Source organism: Myxocyprinus asiaticus, chromosome 23 (assembly GCF_019703515.2).
Source record: "Myxocyprinus asiaticus isolate MX2 ecotype Aquarium Trade chromosome 23, UBuf_Myxa_2, whole genome shotgun sequence".
Classification (NCBI taxonomy): Eukaryota; Metazoa; Chordata; class Actinopteri; order Cypriniformes; family Catostomidae; genus Myxocyprinus; species Myxocyprinus asiaticus.
Window position 1 is genome coordinate 26,651,624 of NC_059366.1, and position 19,975 is coordinate 26,671,598.

Genomic DNA, 19,975 nt, shown 5'->3' on the forward strand with positions numbered 1-19,975 from the left:
AGATGGATAGAGATGCTGGATCCAGGTTCTTCCCCGAATGGTAGCTGGAGATCCCTGTACAAAAGACTCATCGAAAGGAAGGTTGGAGATCTTCAGTGGAGAACTGTCCATGGGATATTAGCCACAAATAGACACTTAGCACGCCTGAATCCTTCATATGAGGAGGGTTGTCCCTTTTGTGGAGTCTCCGAAACTGTTTTTCAAGTTTTTATCGAGTGTCCTCATCTAAATTGGATTTTAGATTTAGTGAAAACTTGGGGTTTACAGTTCACAGGTAGTTTTAATCAAGCATTATTTATTTTTGGTCCAAAGTACTGTGTGAAAAACAAACGAAAAGTGGTTTTACTTAACTTTTTATGTGGTGTTGCAAAGTTAGCGATATGGTGCACAAGGAAGAATAAAGTAGAAGGAAGAGCAGGGATTGATCCTGTACTAATGGTGAAAGGTTTTATAAAGAAGAGGTTAACTATAGAATATGCTTTTTATCAACTTGTAAAAGATGTGAATTCTTTTTTCTATGTTTGGGGTGTTGATGATTTTTTATGTGAACCTGATGATGAGGGTTTTAAACGAAATATCTGAGGTGATGTTTTTATTTTATTGATAAAGGGTATTATGGAACTGTTTTTTTCTTTCTTTTTTCTCATTTTTCTATTCTATTTCTATTTTTTATCTTGTTTATTCATTTTATTTATTTATTGAATTATCATGAAAATGACACGTTTTTTTATGATGAGATTCATATTTGTATTTTTGTTCTCATAAAATATAGGTCTCTGGTTTGTATTGAATTAATAAAGAGACCTTAAAAGTCTCTCTCTCACATATATATATATATATGATTTTGTGTATTTTTCATACTAAATTGTTTTAGATCTTCAAATGAGATATAACATAAAACACATGCAACATGAGTAAACACAAAATATAGTTCAAATATAGTTTTTTTTTATTGAAGCAAAAAAAGTTATCCAACACCTATAAATCACCCACATGCAAAACTAACTGTGCCGTTAAACTTAATAGCTGGTTGTGCCACCTTTAGCAGCAACAACTACAACCAAACCCGTTTTCCACACAGTTCCACTTTTGACTCATCAGTCCACAGAACATTCTCCCAAAAACTTTGAGGAAGGTGTGTTTTGGTAAAATTCAGACAAGCCTTAATGTTCTTGTTGGGCCTCATGTGTCCAGATAGAAGACAAAGGCAGGCCTAACAGTCATAAAAACATAACTCAAGCCCCCACCTTCTAAGTCGTAAATTTTACTGATAAAAATCGCACCAAAATCAAACAAAGGGAGTCCAAAACAGACTACAGATCCATGAAGCCTTGCCCTCTAAAGGATCGAGCTCTCAACTCCTATTGGATGAGGCACACCACAGAACGTCCCTCAAACATGACATCATCAGGACTTCAAATAATTCTGAAATGCTTCTAGAGTTGCTTCCAGCGACTTAGTTCACCGAATACAGACGTAGCTTTTTGCTGCTCTCCGGTGCAGCCTCGTGGCATAAGGAAGTAATGTCCGACTTGAAACTGTAGCCATACAATCTCCATCTCGCTGGACGAGTTGAGATTACTCTGTGTTCAACCGAACACTCTAACGGATCCGAAGGAGACCGCCGAGCAATTCGCATCTTCATCCGTTGGCCTACAGAAGTGAAGAGATTAAAGATTTCTCTTCCATCTTCAATCAAGTCGACATTTCTGAGTTCTCCGCCAGCCTGCCGAGAATCAACAGCCTTACCGCCCGCCGACAGAGCGAGGAAACGGCCTCCCGTCATCACACAAGCCTCAAGGAACCGGGTCAAAGTTAAAGGACGGAGGAAAACACATTTTACCTGTGTCCTCATGCGATACAAGTAAGAGGTTTACGTCTGGGCAGAGATAGAATATTATAGCATGTTATTCTTGTGTTTCAAGGTTTTTGCTTGTACAGTTTACGGACCGCCATGTCCGCTCATTATTAATACTCAGGGTATTAATTATCACAAATTTTTTTGCTGTATTGTGGTTCAACCAAATTGGATTGTTGTGCATTTTCGCCATCGTGGGTGAGACAGAAACTGAGTTCATCCATTAGAGTCAAATAACGCAGGACTTTTACGAGCCCCGCTCGTAAAACCGCGTCTCTGAGTGATGAACACGGCTGCTTTATCTCCAGCTATCGCAAAATCAGCTTTCGGGCTGTCACTTAATAATCTCTCTCTCTCTCTCTCTCACTAACCACACTGACACACACACACACACCTTATGTGTTATAGGATTATTTTATTTCCATATCTAATCATATCACTGTTTAGTTTGTAGTTGTAAGTCAGAAGTTTATTGACTGCATTGTATTAATTATTAATTGATATTACTGCATAAATAAACTTTGTTTATATTACAAAGAGAATTGTTTTGGTTTGTTTTGCATATGCCTGTGTCATGCTGACGGGATGTCAGTGCTCGGATTCAAACCTTCATTCATTGTATTTTTTTCCCGAAAATCGATATTCTTCGGATGTCGATTTTCCTAAGAAAACAATCTAATATTTAGACTGTTTTAATATTCGGTTATTAGTCCCTGATTCCAGGGTGGTGCCCCGTCAATGTTAATCCTTATTAATATTCTATTGATTTTTGATAATTGATAATTATCTTTGATTGAATTTGAATGATCAATAAGCTAGTGTTAATTTTAATGTTTCATCGATGTTAACAATTAACGATTATATTTGATAATTGTTGATTTTAAAGGATTAAAAAAAGCTAACATTGATTCTCATCAATGTTCTATTGATTTTAATAATTAATAATTATCTTTGATAATTATTAATTATTGCTAATAACCAAACTTGCTCCTAAACGTAGCACACTACATTTACTGGAGTCCCATATGAGGTTTTAATGAGTTAGATCCAATTAATTAAATATTGATTAATAACTACAGAAATAATTATTAATTATTTCTGATAGTAACACTGATCTAAACAACCAGTAAAGCACTACTGTAGCAGTGGTTTTTGCCTTGCCACTCTTCCATGGATGGCATTTCTGCCCAGTGTCTTTCTGATAGTGGAGTCATGAACATTGACCTTAACTGATGTGAGAGAGGCCTGCAGTGCCTTGGATGTTGTCCTTGGCTTTTTTGTGACTTCCTGAACGAGTCGTCGCTGTGCTCTTGGAGGAATTTTGGAAGGTCGGCCACTTCTGGGAAGGTTCACTACTGTGCCAAGTTTTCTCCATTTGGAGATAATGGCTCTCACTGTGGTTCTTTGGAGTCCCAGAGCCTTTGAAATAGCTTTGTAACCCTTCCCAGACTGATGTACAGTATTTAAATCACCTTTTTCCTCATCATTTCTAGAATTTCTTTCGACCTTGGCATAGTGTGCTACTGTGCGAGACCTTTTAGCCAACTTCATGCTGCTGAAAAAGTTCTATTTAGGTGCTGATTTTACTGAACAGGGCTGGCAGTAATCAGGCCTGGTTGTGTCTAGTCCAGCTGAACCCCATTATGAATGGGGATTTAGTAACTGGGGCAAATACTTTTTCACACAAGCCCAGTTGGTATTGGATAACTTTTTTGCTTCAATAAATAACATTATCATTTCAAAACTCTATTTTGTGTTTACTCAGATTGCCTTTGTTTTAGGGCTGCACAATTATAGCAAAAATCATAATTGTCGATTATTGCCATTGATATTGTAATTGCAATTATTGTCGATTAAAATATTAAGTTACCGTGACGTCATAAAGTAAGCTACCATGCAGTTCTTCAGAGTAGCAGATTTCAATGGTGGATATGAGCTGCGCTTCTTTTAAGCATCTTTTGAGCATTAAATATTGAAATAATATTTGTTAATGTTAGGCCAAATAAAAATTATTTTAAATGGATATCTATGGTATAGAATAAATTAAATTATTGCAAAATTTCTGCTTAAATTATTAGTCCATGTACAGTCAATAATATGACATATCCAATATTCAAACTTATTGACAGACGATTTAAATTGACCAAGTTACTTACTGTGTTCAGTAAGCCCTTTGGTGGCGAGACAGGGGACCATTCATCCCGTTAGATCTTCAATGGTGATTCTTGTTCATGTAAGATCATCGTTAGATCATTTTTGGCCTCAGTGGTTGCACTTTGAAAATTAAAAACAGTCATTTGCGATCAGTTTATGCGATTCGTGAAAATGTTAAAACTACTAATACCAGCTGCGTGGCAAATGGGTCTTATTATAGCAGACGCAATAACAATGATGGGGATTCCTGAAATATGCCATTAATGCCATATTCTTTATGTTGGCTACACCCCCAAAACAAACTTAGAACAGTTAAGCTGAATTATTTTATTGCTATTTTGTACAAATCAAATTCACATTGGCCTACTTACAGTGCATCCGGAAAGTATTCACAGCGCTTCACTTTTTCCACATTTTGTTATGTTACAGCCTTATTCCAAAATGGATTAAATTCATTATTTTCCTCAAAATTCTACAAACAGTACCCATAATGACAACGTGAAAGAAGTTTGTTTGAAATCTTTGCAAATGTATTAAAAAAAAAAAAAAAAATGAAAAAAAAAAAAAAAAAATCACATGTACATAAGTATTCACAGCCTTTGCTCAATACTTTGTTGAAGCACCTTTAGCACCAATTACAGCCTCAAGTCTTTTTGAGTATGATGCTACAAGCTTGGCACACCTATTTTTGGGCAGTTTCTCCCATTCTTCTTTGCAGGACCTCTCAAGCTCCATCAGGTTGGATGGGGAGCGTCAGTGCACAGCCATTTTCAGACCTCTCCAGAGATGTTCAAATCGGGTTCAAGTCTGGGCTCTGGCTGGGCCACTCAAGGTCATTCACAGAGTTGTCCCGGAGCCACTCCTTTGTTATCTTGGCTGTTTGCTTAGGGTCGTTGTCCTGTTGGAAGATGAACCTTCGCCCCAGTCTGAGGTCCAGAGTGCTCTGGAGCAGGTTTTCATCAAGGATGTCTCTGTACATTGCTGCATTCATCTTTCCCTGGATCCTGACTAGTCTCCCAGTTCCTGCCGCTGAAAAACATCCCCACAGCATGATGCTGCCACCGCCATGCTTCACTGTAGGGATGGTATTGGCCAGGTGATGAGCGGTGCCTGGTTTCCTCCAGTCATGACGCTTGCCATTCAGGCCAAAGAGTTCAATCTTTGTTTCTCATGGTCTGAGAGTCCTTCAGGTGCCTTTTGGCAAACTCCAGGCGGGATGTCATGTGCCTTTTACTGAGGAGTGGCTTCCGTCTGGCCACTCTACCATACAGGCCTGATTGGTGGAGTGCTGCAGAGATGGTTGTTCTTCTGGAAGGTTCTCCTCTCTCCACAGAGAAATGCTGGAGCTCTGTCAGAGTGACCATCGGGTTCTTGGTCACCTCCCTGACTAAGGCCCTTTTCCCCCGATCGCTCAGTTTGGCCAGGCGGCCAGCTCTAGGAAGAGTCCTGGTGGTTCCAAACTTCTTCCATTTACGGATGATGGAGGCCACTATGCTCATTGGGACTTTCAATGCTGCAGAAATTTTTCTGTACCCTTCCCCAGATCTATGCCTCGATACAATCCTGTCTCAGAGGTCTACAGACAATTCCTTGGACTTCATGGCTTGGTTTGTGCTCTGACATGCACTGTTAACTGTGGGACTTTATATAGACAGGTGTGTGCCTTTCCAAATCATGTCCAGTCAACTGAATTTACCACAGGTGGACTCCAATCAAGTTGTAGAAACATCTCAAGGATGATCAGTGGAAACAGGATGCACCTGAGCTCAATTTTGAGTGTCATGGCAAAGGCTGTCAATACTTATGTACATGTGATTTTTTTTTTTTTTTCATATTTCTTTTTTTTTTTTTTTAATACATTTGCAAAGATTTCAAACAAACTTCTTTAACGTTGTCATTATGGGTACTGTTTGTAGAATTTTGAGGAAAATAATGAATTTAATCCATTTTGGAATAAGGCTGTAACATAACAAAATGTGGAAAAAGTGAAGCGCTGTGAATACTTTCCGGATGCACTGTATTAACATGACAAAACAAAAGTGTTATTACATTTTTAATAAATTGAACACAGAATCGAGCAACGCGACAAACTCTCGCATTACAATGACTGCTGTCACTCACTGGAGTTTTACACTGTTTGAGACCTGCATTTTGACACAAGCTCAATGATGCTTCACACAAAGTTCTGCACTCTAGCAAATGCTCTCCAAAAAAAAAAAAAAAGAAAAAAAAAAAGAAAAAGTTAAATCAGCATAATAAATAAATTATTTACACCGTGTCTATGCCTTGATTAGAACGGGAGTGTTTTAGTTTTGTCGTGTTGCTCATTTGCACTGTATTTAACACCTACGTTCAAAACGAGCAGCGCAATATGCGATGAATCCAAAATAATTCCAAAGTGCTTTTTGCTCTTGTTCTACAGCTTCTTTTCGAGTGTCAGGTGATGTTTCTTCAGTATTAATTTTTGTGTGCCACCGCGAACAGGGATAGTACATAAAGCAAGCATCTGGGCATTCAGACGGTTTAAAACTTGCACATTAGGATCAGTTGTCATTACTGATAGGACGGACGATTCATTTAAGTGGCTCTGATTGGCCATTGCCTTTTCATTGATCAACAGACATGTTAGTGATTGATTAGAATACTCAACCGCTGCAAAAACACGTTGTAAATAGAAACCATTGACGCAACAGGAGCAGACTTAAATTGAACGCTGTAATCATCAGTTTTCACGATTACATAATCGTGGTAGCCGTAATGGTAATCGTGATTCATTTTTCGATGAATTCTGCAGCCCTACTTTGTTTTATGTTAGATTTTGTTAGAATTTGTTTAACAATTTAATATGAGATATACACAAAAACAGAAGAAATCAAAATACTTTTTCACAACACTGTATGTGTGTGTGTGTGTGTGTGTGTATATATATATATATTCTTCAAATTTTATATAGAATCAAATTCAATAAGCATAAAACTAAAACGTACAGTATATGATTTTCATCATTATGTTATAAGAGAGGGTGACAGGGAGTTGCTGCAAAATTATTGTTATGGCAACCACATACATTACAAGCTGAGTTGCTAAAAGATGTACCAGCAAATCAACCTGATGATTGCAAAGAAATGGCTTTTCCTTCTCTGCAATGTCACATGAAAACCACAAACAACCCCAGAGATGGTACAGGAGCATATTTAGAAACTTAACTCAAAATCAGGGAGTGTCCCTGGTAAACTGGAATCAAGCTGGAATTCAATTCACAGCTGGTCACCCTTGTTCTCACCAATCTTTGGCAACAGATAAAGGAGATTATTCATTGACGTTTTTTTTTTTTTTTTCTCCCCAATTTGAAATGCCCAATTCCCAATGCACTCTAAGTCCTTGTGGTGGCATAGTGACTTGCCTCAATCCGGGTGGCGGAGGACGAATCTCTGTCAGTCCGCACATCTTATCACGTGGCATGTTGAGTGCGTTACCATGGAGACATAGCACGTGTGGAGGCTTCATGCATCCACGCACAAATCATCACTTGTCCCACCGAGAGCGTGAACCACATTATGGTGACCACGAGGAGGTTAACCCAACATGACCCTACCCACCCTAGCAACCGGGCAAATTGGTTGCTAGGAAGCCTGACTGGAGTCACTCAGCATGCCCTGGATTCCAACTTGCGACTCCAGGGGTGGTAGTCAGCGCCTTTACTTACTGAGCTACCCAGGCCCCCCATTCATAGACGTTCTTAAAGTTGCACTGTAGTATGACTGTTTAATGCATATGGCAATGTGTGTTCTTGCCAAAGAACACCTGGTAAAAGGTCAATAAAATTGAGTGCTAGATTGCAAAAGAGATGTCTGACACCACAATGTTACAGCTGTCTCTCTTTCTGTGATATATAGTATCTTTAGAAGCATTGTTTGATACAGTTGCTTCTTTAATAATCATCTAACAGATTGCTCTTCATGGCAATTAAGTAAACTGTTTGTGCAAAACCATGCCCCATATATTCACATGCCATAAACCCACTTCCATATACTGTAGATGAACCCACATACTGAGTTCACACACACTTACACAGAATGACACCATATAAAACAGCATTTGAGATCTGTATGGTGTAAGTGGTTTTCAGTGGGAGGAAGGTGAGGTAGAAAGTTGTGAAGAGAAGCACAAGGTTAAGCTTTAAATGAAACAATAGCTCAACTTCAGGCTAAAACACAGTCAGAATAGCTGAATGCTGTGAATGAGACTTGTGAATTCACGTTCTGTCCACAAATGCCTATCAAATGTATGTAGTCATATAGTATAACAGATGTGTCTCCGTTATAACAATAGGGTTTCTATTTTGGACAGTTGTAGTTCATTAATGGCAAGTTTTTCACGAATCGACACGTGAACTGAAACTGTCTCAGATGCACAAAATGACATGGTTGCTTTAGCAATTGCATTTTGCATATCACATTCCTCATCACTAACCCTCAATACTGGAGCCCCGCAGGGCCACTCCTGTATTCCCTGTACAGACATGACTGTGTGGCAACACACAGCTCCAATGCCATCATTAAGTTTGCTGATAATACGACGGTGGTAGGTCTGATCACTGACAATGATGAAACAGCTTACAGAGAGGAGGTGCACACTCTGACAACCTGGTGTCAGGAGCACAACCTCTCCCTCAACGTCAGTAAGACAATGGAGCTTGTGGTGGACTTCAGGAGAAAAGACAGAGAACACAGCCCCATCACCATCAATGGAGCACCGGTGGAGAGAGTTAGCAGCTTCAAGTTCCTCTGTGTCCACATCACTGAGGAACTCACATGGTCCGTCCACACTGAGGCCGTTGTGAAGAAGGCTCACCAGTGCCTCTTCTTCCTGAGACGGTTGAGGATGTTTGGAATGAACCACCACATCCTCACACGGTTCTACATCAGCACTGTAGAGAGCATCCTGACTGGCTGTATCACCACCTGGTATGGCAACAGCACAGCCCTCAACCGCAAAGTCCTGCAAAGGGTGGTGTGAACTGCCAGACATATCATCGGAGGTGAGCTTCCCTCCCTCCAGGACATATATACCAGGCAGTGTGTGAAAAAAGCTTGGAGGATGATCAGAGACTCCAGCCACCCGAACCATGGGCTGCTCTCACTGCTACCATCAGGCAGGCGGTATACCCACACCAGCCGACTTCATGACAGCTTCTTCCCCCAAGCAATCAGAACTCTTTATCGCTCACGATACATATATAAGCACCGCACTTTATTAGCCTCAGACTGGACTCACATTTTATACTTCACTTAACACACTGGCAACTGATTATCAACTGACAGCTGAATGTCAACACAACACTTCATATTTATTTCCACTGATTACATTGGGGGGGTAGTGTATTTTTATTTTGTGTATACTGTATATTATTAATTTTTTTGTATACAGTCTTCTTATTTTGTGAATACTGTATATTGTATATTATTAGGTGTATACTGTATGTTGTGTTGTGTAACAAGATGTGTAAACTGTGTTATGTGTAAATCAGATGTTATGTGTTCAGATGTGTATTGTAATTGTCATACTGCTATGTTGCTTGGAACTGCACCCAAGACTTTCACCCACTGTTGCACTTGTGTATATGGTTGAGTGACAATAAAGGGATCTAATTTTGATTTGATTTATGACACTAAAGGTTAGGTTTAGGTTTAAGGTTTAGGAGGTAGGTTTTGTTGATTGAAAACTCAGTAGAGCATTAACCTTAAAAACCTCATCTGTTTGGAAGAAAATGTAACTTGATTTTAGTACCACAAAGTGGACATTTCACCTCTTAACTGCCACAATATGTGTAAGGAACCATTCAATATAATTTTGCAAAAATGTCGCCACAGTCACATAATTTTCATGGGATCATGAGGTCTTATCATATAATGCACAAGGCTTTTTATTTGATTTTAACAAAATAATTATTAAATCAAATTAAATTCTACTTTACTATTCAACACTAGGGACATACTAGGGATGGCTATTTGAGAAATATAGAGAAAGATGATAACTGATAATTAAAATACATGAAATTCCAGATGTAGTTATATTTTTTGTATATTTTAATATCATTTTGAAGGGATTATTAAAACCTCAATTGCTTTTGAGTTATTTTTGCTGAGACAAAATTATTTTGACCTTTTCAGTCTCTAAAAAACAATTAATGCTCAGTGATGTAGCTTTCCAGTTACATCAGATGTACCAAACATGAGAGAAAAAAATGAGAGAACACAAGACAGAAATGTGAGAGAAAGGGAGCAGACAGAGCTGTACTATGCCACGTTTTAGGTCAATGCCTCATGTGACAAGTGGAAGAGTTTGTCAGCTAATGCAGTGAGCTGCTGGACAGCATCGTGACTCCACAGTACGTCTTGACATTCATAAACATGTCACCCACCCACCCACACAAACATGTACACGCACGGACACGCATACAAGCAAACAAGCACACAAGCACACACACAGAGCTGCTGAGCACTGGCTAAAACACCCTGATTCCTGAAACACTTAAAATGGACATCTCTTCTGTCCCTGCACATGATGTATAGTCATAATAATGTTACTGGGACCAACAGCAATAAATGTAACTCTGTCCAGGCATAAAGTACACAAATCAATCAAACTTAAGGTAATATAATTTACTTCCCACCAAAACCGGGAAAAGTGCTGAAAGACAAACACACAGAGAAATCCCCCATGTTCTGTGATAACCATTACAGAAAGAGAACTGAGGCAGCAGTGGGGATTTCAATTGGCCAGTTTGTGTGGTAATGGCCAGTCCATCTTGGGAACAGGATGAGCTGTGATCCAGGCCTGTTCAGTGAGCAGCACTCTTCACTGAGGCCCAGCTAAACAGACCAGCTCCACTGACAGCCATCCAGACTTTAACCCACCAATTAACATTTGGAAAGGATTAATCAGCTCCCATTTGAAGCCCAGTTTTAATGAGACTGAGTATGCTTTCAGCCAGATGTCCTCCTCTGTAGGTATCTATGAGAGCCCGTTGGTTTAATTAATTATTGATGTCTTAATGCCTCCTGCTTTGTGATTCTCAGTCACTGGTGAGCCATGTGTCTCCAACCCAAGCTAAGCCAGCAGTAAATAGGATATATATATATATATATATATATATATATATATATATATATATATATATGTATATGTATGTATGTGTATGTGTGTGTGTGTGTGTGTGTGTGTGTGTGTGTGTGTGTGTGTGTGTGTGAGAGAGAGAGAGAGAGAGAGAGAGAGAGGCTCTGCTCTGAAACCTAAAAAGCTGCCTACATAGGAAGTATTGTAAGACATAGACATGTTCCTGACACAAAGCCTGTTTGAAAAGGTAGGCATTATAACTGTACATCTAAGTACATTTAAGATGCATTCTTTCAGCCAAGGCAGCATATGGCAGCACTGCATCTATCCTTCACAGAGTAGGCAATCCCTTGTTGCACTGCAACAAGCTTGGTACACCCAAGGTGGCAGACGAAATTAGAAAAATATACACTGATCAGCCACAACATTAAAACCACCTGCCTAATATTTTGTAGGTCCCCCTCGTGCTGCCAAATCAGCGCCAACCAACAGAATGCTATTCTGAGATGCGGGTTGGCGCTGTTGCTGATCAATCTTCATTTGACCGATCCTTATGTTGATTTTTAAAATCCAAATACCAATCATTTACTCTATGTGAAGTTCAGCACTGAGATTATTTCACAATGATTTCAGAGTAAAAGCTCAACTGACTTGCATTATATGGATATAAACACATCTACATCACATTATAACTGAAATATCCCCAAATTAATCTGAATCAAACCAAAATTGCCATTGGTACACATCTTTGGTTTTGTGTGATGAAGGGGTGCTGGAGCTTTAATGATGGTGTTGTGGGGGTACTTGAGGCAAAAAAAAGTTGGCAAACACTAGGGATGGGCATTTTCGAATAATAATTTAAAAAAAAACAAAGTACTGGATTATGTAAAATGTGAAAAGAACTGTTTCAAAATTGGGGGGTGGAGGGGTTAGGTGATGTCAAGTTGTGACCCCGGGGCATTGCGGTGGGTTGGGGTTTCCACATTTCATTGCTGTTGCTCACGGCAGGCAAATGTGGAAATGAAGATCAATTTGCGATATTCGAGTAGCATTTTTAATATTCAACTAGATTACTCATGCATATCCCTAATAAACACTGCCATAAAGTATAGATAAAAACAGATTACTGTAATTAAATATTAACTATTTTAACCAATATTTGCATGTGCTATGTAATTTCATGTGACAACAATATTGACATTAGCTTAGCAAAATGCTAATACCAAAGTGTTTTGACATCAATTGTGCCTCCTGGGTGCTCTGTGTGAGAAACACTATTTGTATGACACAGAACATAACAAATCAGTCACTTGTGAAGTTCCATTTCAGTTAGGAAGTTTCCTATGTATGCAGTACACAGCAAAGAAGCCCAGTAAGTTTTAAAGCCCTATAGAGAGTCAAGGAAGAATGAACTAAGACAGAGAGAAAGAGGGGAAAAATAGAAAGAGAGAGAGGGGGGAAAAGAGAGAGATGCAGATGGCACTTGAACATACAGCGTTGCCCCATTCTTTTTCTGCACTACTCTACGCATGACAAACATACTCTCGCTCTCATGCATACACACACACTCTCAACTCACAACCTGACCTCCACTCATGCACTTTAATTTTAGATGATTGCATGTCCACTTACATAAATTATACACCACCCTGCATACATTATTTATGCAGCAGAATTCAAAAGACATGCTGGACTGCTCAGCTTAAGTCACAATATCAAAAACAGAATAACCGATCCATTTCAGGCGAGCAGCTTAATCCTGAGATGCCCTGCCATTACAGTTGAACTGTAATATTTTCATTGAACGGATTGTTCTATTTTATTCTATTCTATTCATACAACATAATTTTATATTCCCCTCTCCTCATCCAGCAAATTCTACTCTGACTATGCTCAATACACAAATACACAAACAATTGCATATACTCAAAGTGTCTGTGTTTTTAAGTACGTGTATGCTTGCAGAGGTTGGGGGGAGGGAGGGATGAAAAATGATACCACGCAACAGAAGCGTTTCTGTGTTCGCAGGTTCCTGTGCATGTGTTTAATCACACTTAATAATGTATCTACAGCACCAGCACCTACTCAGATAAATGGGAACATGCTGAGGTGCAAGAGATATTTATCAAAACGATACAAAAAAAAAAAAAAAAAAAAAAACGCAAACTCAAGCACTTCCCTTTCCCCTGCCCTGCTATTTGGGAAGAATAAAACTCTAAGCAGCGGGTCAAATGGTCAGCTGGAGGTACTAAATGATTGAGTTGTGTTGCCATACAGCAGAACCCTGCTCCTCCCCTCCCTCATCCTTTTTGCAGGAGCCTTCCAGTTAATCCCTAGTGAACACTCTGCATTTTTCATTAGATGAGATGGAAGCTGACTGCAGGCCAGAAACAGTGGGGATATACTGGAACAATATTTTGACAAGCCAGAGTCGTAGAACTGTAGTGAGTATGTGTATGCATGTATATTTTTTTGGGACCATGTGTGAGACGGAAAATAAAAAAGAAAAAACAAGAGGGGTGGCATTCGTACAAATTCTTATATACAGTCAACTCAATTGTCATACTGGCTTGAGCATATTGTTAGCAATTCAAAGCACACAGCCAGTTTATTTATTTATTTAAGAATATTTTTTTTCCTGCAGTGTGCCAGCAGTAATTTATTATTTATTTATTTTTTAAAGTATGCAAAGTGTCACAGCATGATATTCTAGCAGAAACCATCCTCCTGCATACATTTTTGGACACTGGAGAAGGCCAGAGTGCCAACATGTAAAATCAACGTTACATGTCAAGGCTCTCACAGATGACTTAACTCCTAAATATAGAATGGGAGCTCCATTCATATTGTGTTATTACAGTGCTAATGTGCACAATCGCGGATTTGGAGAGGGAAGCCATAAAGCTGACCGAGCTCCTGAATATGTATGTGGCGGAACAAAAGAAAGGAGCTTCAACTGAGACACTCTGGATTTGATGTTCAATAAAAAAATAAGCCTTTGACATGAAACATGAGTGGAGCTAGCCTTAATATAAAAGAATGAGGAAGAGAGTTAGCTGTGTAAAGAATTCTCTCAGATGTGCGGTGTGCACTGAATTATGAGAGGGATAGAACACGTGTGTGTGTGTGTGTGTGTGTGTGTTTGTGTGTACAAAGCATGATGCAAAGCACAATGCCTTAAATCCTGTGGTAAAATTACTGTAACACACAGACTCAAGTGGCTTATTGCTTTAATAAAACAGAAGCAATAGCAATATGATAATACACCAAATCATTAATATGCATTTTTGTATGTATTATAAATAATAATTTTAATAAATACATATTCTGACGAGTAAAAATAATACATTTTCCAAACTGTAGTCTGTGTATGGTTGCAAGGCAACATAGGAACTAGGTGCATCAAATATAGAATGTGTTATTCCAGTTGTGTTTAAAGCACTGATATATATATCAGCCACAACATTAAAACCACCTGGCTAATACTGTGTAGGTCCCCCTCGTGCTGCCAAAACAGCGCCAACCCGCATCTCAGAATAGAGATCTGAGATGCTATTCTTCTCACCACAGTTGTACAGAGCGGTTATCTGAGTTCCCGTAGACTTTTTAAGTTCGAACCAGTCTGGCCATTCTCTGTTGACCTCTCTCATCAACAAGGCATTTACGTCCACAGAACTGCCACCACTGGATGTTTTTTTGTTTTTGGCACCATTTGGAGTAAACAGACTGTTGTGCGTGAAAATCCCAGGAGATCAGCAGTTACAGAAATACTCAAACCAACTCATCTGGCACCATCAATCATCCATGCGATTATCTAATCGGCCACTCACGTGGCAGCAGTGTAGTGCATAAAAGCATGCAGATACAGGTCAGGAGCTTCAGTTAATGTTCACATCAACCATCAGTATGGGGAAAAAAATGTGATCTCATTGATTTGGCTGTGGCATGATTGTTGGTGCCAGATGGGCTGGTTTGAGTATTTCTGTAACTGCTGGTCTCCTGGGATTTTCACACACAACAGTCTCTAGAATTTACCATGAATGATGCCAAAAAACATCCTGTGAGCAGCAGTTCTGTGGATGGAAACACCTTGTTGATGAGAGAGGACAACGGAGAATGGCCAGACTGGTTCAAACTGACAAAGTCCACGGTAACTCAGACAACCTCTCTGTACAATTGTGGTGAGAAGAATAGCATATCTAACAATGCAAAATTACTGCCAGCATTAAAGTTATAGCTTCGTTAGCTCATGAATTGGTATATAGAATTGTTTTTTAGAATGTCAGCCTTTTTCAATTAAAAAAAAAAGAAAAAAAAAAAAAAGAAAACTGTTGCTTCATAGTTATTAGTTATCTAATTATCTTCCTGAAAATAAAAATGAAAATACATTCATAATTTTATTTGTTAGCCATACTGGAAAAAAACAACAACAACAACAACAAAGCATAATTAACTGTATTAACCCATGTTATAATTGACCCGGCTTTGGTAGTGATCAATTAAAATAGAGTGGTTAAATAAACCCTTCTGATAAGCGTACTGAAATGCATGTGCTCATTATTTTGATATTATATATTATATGATTCGATATGATTTAAAGTTATAGAGGATGTTGTGGTATAGAGAAATGCTCTAATTCTTGAAATCATCTCATGTGGACTGATAGCCTAGTGGTAGTGTATTCGGTATGTAGGGGTGTAACGATCCATCGATCTGGATCGATGCGTCGGTCCAATATCCAACGATCCAATGTTATCGATACAACACGTAAATATCAAAAGAGACTTTTTTTTAAGATGTACCTTTATTTTAATATTCTCATGTCAGCCACGTCCGTACGCATTTCCATCAGGCGATGAAGCAACCTTATTACATTAATTTCACTTTATGAGCACTAAATACGTGTTTCATGTGGGACAAGGATGTTAAATTGTGCTCTGCTATCCGTGCGTGCGCATCAACCGTGCTTTCCACGAAACGCAAGTTCCAGACCAGTGACAGGATCAGTGCGAGCATGTCAACCAGCGCTCCTTAAAATGCGAGCTCTCCTGACAAACGCAGAGCGGGTCACATGTGCGATTAATTTGGGCTTCCATCGATATCGATGCGCATGCGACCCATTTGAAATTTACATGAGAATTTGCTATTTAAAAGTACCACTGAGCAATTCAATCATCATGTGAAACGTCTTGACAATGCCAACATTCTGAACAGCACTAATGAGGGAAAAAGAAATCACCTGCTGCCCAGCACTAGCATCAGTTATAAGACTTTACACATCTACACATCAACACCCTTACTAACGTTTATCCCAGTTAACTGTAACAATTTTTCATTACAACTGCCAAGAAAACCGTGAATAGTAGGACTAGTTGGAAACAAGTCACGGGTATGCAAGTACTTTGAATTGGATTAAACTGAAAAATAAGCTGTAATCAAACAATTGATGATAACTTTACGTTATTTTTATATTATTATCTGTATAATTATTTTCAACATCTGAAGTACCTTATTTTGTTGTGGATGTATCAATGTGGACTAAATTTGCAATTTTCAGAGTGCTCAATAAAATATTCAGATTATATTTTGGTTACATTTGAGGGCAAAAAAAATGTAATTGATTGTGTAATATAGGCACATAATATCGATCGCAGGGCCCTGAATCGAATCAAATTGAAATCGTATCGCGGCAGAAATTGAAGTAACGGCAAATATCGGATCGCAGGCCAAGAGAATCGATATAAGATCGTATTGTGATGAAACGTCCGAATTACACCCCTATCGGTATGACAGTTCAACATGTGCTGCAGGTTCCAGACCTGGTTTTCTTATCTTATTGTTTGTTTGTTTGGATACACGTGGTAAGTATATCCAGCAGATTCATGTAAAAACATTTTGCGATGTGGCTGGCACTAGCTGGGTTTCCATCCAACTATTTTTATGCGCATTTTGAAATTGCACATTAAAAATCCTGAATGGAAACGCTTGATATGCGAATAAATTCTCAAAATTCCCTTAAAATTTTATGCACTAGGAGTTTTTTTTTTTTTTTTTAAAGAGTTTTACATTGGATCAAATACGCATTAAGGTGATGGAAACGCAAAATGATTAGCCTACATGTTTTGACCATTCGTGCACGTGTTATGAGTGTGTGATGGCTTGGTGTGACTGGCCCAATGAAATGACAAACCTTGGCACACAATTCTTCGAACACAGCTCTTGACATTCGGAAGTGTTTAACCCACAGCTGGTCTTCAAAGTGGGTCCTCACAATCTGCCAGAACAGTTTTGAGTGGGGGCGCTCCCGAGTCGCAGGCATGTGAAGGAATTTAATCCCACGTTATATCAGATTGTACTGCGGCGTCTCTGGGCAGCATTTAATATCCATTTAAAATGAAAAAAAACAACAACAACAACAAAAAAAAAAAAAAACATTCTCTTTAGCCCCTGCATGCCAACTGCATCTTCATTCTTTTTTATATTTTTTTATATTGTTAAAATGCATTGTGAACATTCATGATTTTATTTAATAGCTATACTGAAAAATACAACAATGATAGACTAAAATATAGTGTTTCAGTCTTAGAAACCTTGCTCATAAGCATAATGAAATATATACTGTATGATTTTATTTTAAAGTTCTTTCTAGTTTTTAATTCTAAAGTTACAGATGATGGTGTGGAGTGCAGAAAAGCTTTACATATACACGTGTGGACAGATAGCTCAGTTGTAGCGTTTCTAGCTGTGGAGTCAGAGGACGCAAGATGGAGACCTGCTTCTTTACCTTGTTTGTTTGTATGTGTGAAAAAGTAAAATGCAACCAGCAGACAAACTATATGCCTTTATTGTATAAATACACATTTGGCCACATATACTGTAAATAGTAACATTTGATATTGCTGAAGTTAATTTCAACATTCGAAACAAATGCAGACATTATTTCAGCATTGCATGGTTTTTGTTTGCATTTCATTCCATTTTGCGCTGTGGCTGGTACTGACTCTGTGTCCAGTAAGATTATTATTGGTAATTTGGTATTATACTGCATATAATTAATTAATTAATTAATTATAGGCCTATAATTTATTAATGTGGACCAACTAATTATTTATTAATACATTTATATTTGTCACCACTATTGTACAGTAGTATAGGGTGGCAGCGGTCATGATTATATGATAAAGATTATGATACAATTTAATTACATTAATACAGAACAATAGCATGAGGGTACTTCACTTGTATTTTTCCAAAGATCCGGGTGAAAATCTAAACATCAAAATCTACTTTAATCATTTGAAGTGTCACAGCCCCCCATATCACCTTTGTCTGTGTTTCTCATGGGGGATGGGAATCACCAAAAGTAGATAATAGCCCAACTTTAACACCAACCTCGACCGTTCGATTGTGTCATCAGAGAACTGTTACTGTTTAACTGTTTTTCAAAGGAAGAGTCTGTCTTCGCTGCAGACATGACATGGGTTGAAAAGTGGATTGGGAAAAGCCGAATTGGAACCCGCCTCACAATCAGAATTAGCACCATAAACCGACGCTCTACTGATCATGCAATAATAATAATTCAATCTGACCAAGACGCTGAGATCCCAAGCCAAAGAAAATGCCCGCTGCACTCCCAGCCTCCGATCACCATGAGAATAACAGCTCACTCCCTTCAGACATTTTATTTGAATGTTTAAAACACTTTGTGGACATTTAATAAAATAAAGTATTTGTCTTCGATGACATGAAATGGGGATGAAACACAGATCTGTCCTGACGTCCTCTACAGATACAGTAGGCTAACCATAGTATCACCATGGTGTTTTGTAGTAAAATAATTGTAACCACAAAATTAAACATGGTTAATATCTATATTAAAACCATATTACTGTAGTATAACCATTTCTAATGGCATCAAATCTATGTTTTCTGCCCAAGAAATATGGTTAATACAATATTACTAAAGTAAAACTACCTATGCATTCATTTTGTGTATTATTATAAGTATTAAAGAAAATATTAAGAGTAGAGACAGGAATCAGAATGGAAAAAATAATAAACTCAAACCTGAACTAAATAAGGATTGATGCACTGGCGTTGTGCCCAAAGCTACTCCCGCGTTATGCCCTGAGCTACTGCAGCAACACACAATACACTGTTTGCAGGTATTATTTAGACCTGGGTGCAAATAGTCACTCCAAAAAATAGCATAGAGCTAACTATTTATAACTATTTATTAACTACTAATAAAATACAAGACAGATAACGAATAACAAAAGGACAGTTTTTTTTGTTTTTGTCTTTTGTGACAAGAACTTACAGTTTTGAACTGCATAGCTTTTCTGGTTGTTACATACTCAAACGCATATTGAGACAAATATTATATAAATAATGTGGTCACAATTCTTCCAGCCTAATTCGTGCAATGGCAAATTGAGATTCTTATTAAAATATTTTACAATATTTCATTTGATGATCCCATAAAGAATAATTTGGTTCACTTTTTCTAATGTTTCTATTGCCAAGAGAATATACAATATGTTATAGTAAAATGATATGCATTTAAATTAATTCACATTTGATAATTCTATGGATAAAAATATGTCCTTCCCCGGGGGGTCCTTAAAATAGATAAACCAGGATTTTTAAATTGCCTAAAATGCCCCAGATTTGCCTATTTTCATATTGAAGCGCTTTCTGTAGTCATACAAGGATACATCTCATAAATTACGTGTCCATTTGACATTTAATCCTAGCGTATCAGTTTAATTTTAACTAGCATTGCTTTGTGTGTCTCCCTCTCTGTGTGATAGAGGGAGAGAGAGAATGTGCACTCTTATTCAA